At 41.9% G+C, this 5,308-nt stretch overlaps 1 long non-coding RNA gene across 1 annotated transcript; it reads left to right on the top strand.

Annotated features, from left to right (window-relative positions):
• The first annotated feature begins 2,152 nt into the window (after positions 1-2,152).
• Positions 2,153-5,158, top strand: LOC121349651. The gene is made up of 3 exons (XR_005954573.1): positions 2,153-2,300; positions 3,336-3,438; positions 4,658-5,158. It is a non-coding gene; the product is annotated as an uncharacterized LOC121349651 (long non-coding RNA).
• Positions 5,159-5,308: the final 150 nt, after the last annotated feature.

The following is a 5,308-nucleotide window of genomic DNA, read 5'->3' as shown; positions in this document are numbered from 1 at the left end:
GGGTCTTAAAATTTTCAAGGCAAGCTACATTAAAATCATTTGGATTTATGTGCCTATCTTAAACAGTTTTGATAATCTACAAGGTGCCTATCTGAATATTTAGATAAAGAGAGCACTTTGAAAATATGACACTTACAGACCTGAGGAATTCTAATCTGGAGAACACATCTTGCTGACTTTCAGCGACATTTAAACTCCTAAGCCTCTCTCCAAAGTGAAACTTAGGATCCTAAGTCACTTAAGTGCTTAAAATATGTTGCTATGTGTCTGTAGGAGCTGGATGAGGACAGATGAGGGGAGCAGGATTAGATGAATGCATCTGTCTTTCTGTGTTGCTCTCATAATACTTGAGTGTCTCTGCATATGGATAAAGGTGGATTGATGAGTGCATGACCATATGCATGAGCATATAATATGGCCGATTGGATGGGACAGGGAGGAACAAAAATTGGGTGGAAGTGACAGGTGATTACATGGATAAATAACTTCATCTTGCTGAACATTTATTTAGTGCTTTTCATCCAAAGGTACCCTTAAGTGCCTTACAAACTATTATGGGTATAAGAATGACTCCACCAGCCACAGCAGCTCTTTAAGAGTACACAGCCAAATTATATGATCAAGTTATGACCAGATATGAAGAGTATCAAGTCCCACTGAAATTACCTAGAAATTTTTGGCCATCAGCCATTTAGGATTCAGTCAATACACCCGGGTTAGAGCTGTTATGCAGGAAGAAAGTGCTATGGAAGTTTAACAATGACAAATGGCAAGGACTTAGTTTTCAACACCATTTAAAAATGAGCACTGCCAACAGCATATGAGCTATGGAAACTGGCTCAATATTCAGGCAGAGAGAGGAGTATTGTCTTTCCATGGGTGGCAAAAGGGAAGATGTTTATATGGTATTTTAATGGCGAACAAAATTACAGGAGTTTGTTTTGAAATAAATCTGCATAAAGAGAAAAGAAGCAGAACAATGAATGGATGAGAGATCCAAAGGGGAGAGGGGTTGTTCAGACCTGAGAGGATTTTCAGACTGCCTGTCTGAAGCTCCAAGCCCATGTTCTCACTGAGAGAAGATCCCATCTCTTCCACATTAGCTAACCTGGGCTGTCTCTCTCAAGGGCAGCACATGCACTCCAAAGGCAAGTGGTGCCAGCTGCTCTCTTGCCAAACAGTGGAGTTAAAAGCTGTACAAAGTTATAGACAGTAAACAATGAAACAGAAGCAACAACAGCAGTTTTCTCTGCTGCCTCCACCTTTGTGCCTTGCTGCTTCCCTCTTTCACACTCCTCCTCCTCTGTCTGCCAGAAGGATAAAAGCATGATTGAATCAGTACTCTGTGACAGGCTGGGGAAAAGCAGCTGCCCAGTATACATATTTATTTAAGTACAGTAGGTGAATCAAGACCACGATTATAATACAACATAAAAACTGGGATGTACTGAGCAAATAGGGGAAAATGTGTTCATCTGCTCCTCTATTCTCCTACCTGCTCTTCCACTATCCACAGCATCAAAACAACAAGTTTAATGCTAGTGAGGTAGTGTTGGGAAAGGATGTACCATTTTTGCACAGCTTGCCTCTACAGAAGTTTTTTCCCACCATGAGGATGATTTGGGGAAATGCTGTCATTGCCATGTATAGTTTCTTCACCAGTTTCAAGAGACAGTGACCCACCAAACAGAGCAAGCAAGGGGCTAGCTGTGTACTGCAGCTGCAATAAAGAGCATCCTCCTGTCATGGTGAGTGCTGGTTCTTTGCTGTAGGAGATCTGTCCTTCAGTATGGGCCAGGCTGTACAGTTTGCACAAACAGCACTCCTTGACTTTGGGGGATTCAGGCAATGGATGATGAGTGACTTACAGAACCAGTTTCCAGTAATATGCATTGCACACTATTAGAGGAAGTCCACTGACATCTCTGTGCTGTTCCTTTCCCTTTACCACTTCTTCATCTTACGTGCTCTGTCATTTCCCAGATCCTCCTCAGAGAGCCCTGCTCCCCTGGCATGCTCTCCCTTCCCTGCTGCCAAGCGTCATCACGCCCGCAGCTGTCACCAGTGGTGCCTGAACAGCCACGCTCACTGCCATCCCTGCCCACACCAAGCCTGCCTGCCATCTGCGAGATACTGGGAAGTACTAGCTGTGGCTATGCTGGGACTGGGATCCTTCCCAGGTAACTGTACTTCTGGAGCCCAAGCACACAGGTGGTTATGCTGACAAAAAAATGCTCCTGGAGATATACATTATTTCCTCTGAGGAAGTGGTATATGCTGGCCAGTTGTTCCCAGGCCAGGTAAGTGATGTCAGGGCTGAGAGGTTCTCGTGGCACAGTGGCACTGATACAGCCCTTCCTATACTCAGGTTTAGCTCAAATGCTGTTTATGCTTAGTACTGTTTTCATTGGGTCTCATGACTGGATCATACAAATACTAACTGACTAGTAGCTCACGCTAAGGGATATTTAAATCAGGAAAGGAGGATGATCTCATTTGTGAAGCAATGGCCTGTGAATCAGGAGGTGCAGCTCCAGTTCCTAGCTCTGCCAAGACTCTTTGGCTAGCCTGAGCAAGTCACTTCCTTGGGGCTCCACTGGTAAATGAGAGATACTCCTGTTCCCATTTCCTGCTCTTCCACCGGCAATGCAAGCTTTTCAGGACAAGGACTGTTTCTAGCAATGCAATTGTATGGTACAAAGCACAGTGGGCCTCAGAGTTGGTTGAAGCTTTCATACTAAGATATGAACCTTAATTATAGCAGGGAAAATAAACAAAGCAACAAACATTAAATATGGTTATATTTTTTGGTGAATGCTCAGGTTGCAGTTTTGTGTACCAAAAGGAAATACTTTTTTAAAGTAAGATTTTTAACATTTGCTTTAATCAAAAAAGCTGTAGTTGGGGGAAAACTGATCATAAAAATAAATATCCATGCTTTTGTTCTCCCTTGCCAATTTTTGCCCACTTAGAAGTGCTCTACACTTTTTTGTATGTATTCAGCCACACTGAGACTATAGAAGCGGAGTCCAAGTGCAAAGGGGTTATGTTGGCTTTCAGCTGCCAGACTACATGGGATATGGAAACATTGGAAACAGCTCAGAAAACATAACTTACTCTGCTCTCCTCTCAGTATTTGCTGCATCTGCCTGGAAAGGACCAAGTTTCTTTTGCTTATGTTTCCCAGGGTGCTGGTTAGCAGCCTGTGGCGCCCAATTGAGATGCTGTGGGTTGGTGTTTTGGTCTAACAGTTACAGATATTTTGCCTGCCTCTGGGAAGATTCCACGGTCAGGAACTGGGCCTTCTGCTCTTTGATTTTGCTTTCATTTCTCAGCAGACACATCCTTTGGGCACAAATGGCACTTACTATGTCCATGCAGGAGTGTTTCTGCTACAGCTTCGACTGTTAATGCCTGTGAGCAGACTTCACTCTCCTTGTGAGTAAACAGATCTCCCTGTGCCTTTGAATGTCTGTCAGTGGATGAAATTGTTTTGCTGCTCTAATCAGCATTCTCCCCTGAATTTCTGAACTGGGATGACTTGTGGAGGATTTTGGCAAGCATATTTTACTCACAACTGGCTATATTTCTTTCTCTATTATTTCACTAACTTTGTGTCACGCTTACTGACAAGGGAGATCCACAATGCCTAATGCAAGTGTTTGCATTTGTGTATGTGTCATGACATGTTTGCAACTGTGCATCCTTGTGTTTGTCAGCACATATCAGTATGTGCACCTGTTTAACTGCATTTGGTTTTGCTTCTTGGTTTTGGCTTTCTGTGAGAATCTATGAACATTATCTTTTTCACCCCAGAAGTGGACCTTTTTCCTGGGGTGTGTGTGTGTGGGTGTGTCGGTGTGTGTGTGTGTGTGTATATATATATATATGAAGTGTTCCTTCTGTATTTGTTTTGCTTTTTGTATGTTCCCTTGCAGTTGTGTTGAGATGCTCATGCAGGCATGTTTGAGTATAGTTGTGCATTGATATTTGTTTCGAGTCGTGTGTCTTTTCCCACGTGTGTAATTCCCTGTCTCTGTCTCTGCGCTTCCCTGTATTTTCTTTCCATTTCCCCATCTATGGTGCATGCAGTTACCTGGATTTGTGCATGTATGTATCTCCCTGCTTTTATTATCTGAGGGTTGTATTTTTAATGGGGTGGGTGCTGGTAAAATTGTTCGTCATTTTGCTTTGTATTTATCTTTCAGTGTTTTCCCTATGTTTGCATAAAGCAGAGGCAGACTACAATTTGGTGATGAATTCTATGAATACTAATCTTAGGCTACCCTTGACCCTAGGGTCAGCTAAAGATCAAAACCAAACCATTTAATATTTTCCTTTTGCAGATCAATAGAAGCATAAATTCACTCTCAATGACAACTATAATTTCAAACAGATCTATAGGAGGCATGCATGCATTTCCAGGATGAGCTGCTCATGCGCCTGTTAGGGAGCACAAGAATAAGAGTTTCTCTGTTGTTGTGGGTTTGGGGGTTGTTTTTACCATTGAATCTCTTTTGCCTTTTTTCTTTTATTGCTCTGAAATGCTATTTTCAGCAGTGCCTGTCATATAAATATCTCTTGTTTTTCTTCTCCTCTTTCCCTCCTAGTGAAAAGGGCAGGGGACCTATTGAAAATTCTGCTTTATCTCTTTCAGGAGAGTTCAAGTGCGGGTCGAACAATCGATTCCTCCTCCTTTTCTTTTTCAAGTTTCCTGTCGTTCTTTTGCCCAGATCAGCACTGAAGGAAAATAGGAAGGGCAGCCTGGAGTATGTACATCTATACATCCAGTGACAGAAAGGGAGAGCATGCAAGTGTGCATTTATGAACATTTATAAATTTTTTTTACATATATAGCATATATATATATATATGTATATATATATATTCACACTCATGTGCAAACATATACATACATATTTTTTCCTGTAGCTGTCTGTATGTCACAAACTTCTGACATATTCTTACAGTAAAACTATTGCAGAGATAGAAGAAAAAAAAGGTTGAGAATGGGAAAAGTTTGGAAGTACTGTTCAGTTCTGAACTAGAATATTAACCCTTCCAAAAATTCTCCTCTCCTCTTTCAAAGAAATGTGTTAAGATCCCAGAGAGTTCCTACAATTTTCCACGGATGGGGGGGGGGGGAAAGAAGGGTTATTCTTCACGCAGCATTGTTTCAGAAAAATAAATTCAGCTGATAATCCAAATCTTTAAAGATACATTTAGTCTAAAAAGGGTACTTCTCAAACATTTTTACCAAATCAAAGTGGCAGGAGGGGAATGGGGTTGGGGGGGGGGGGGGGAGAAA

The sequence above is a fragment of the Pyrgilauda ruficollis genome, unplaced genomic scaffold (assembly GCF_017590135.1).
Source record: "Pyrgilauda ruficollis isolate IOZ18807 unplaced genomic scaffold, ASM1759013v1 scaffold141, whole genome shotgun sequence".
NCBI classification, from domain to species: Eukaryota; Metazoa; Chordata; class Aves; order Passeriformes; family Passeridae; genus Pyrgilauda; species Pyrgilauda ruficollis.
This window is presented reverse-complemented; position numbering and strand designations above follow the sequence as displayed.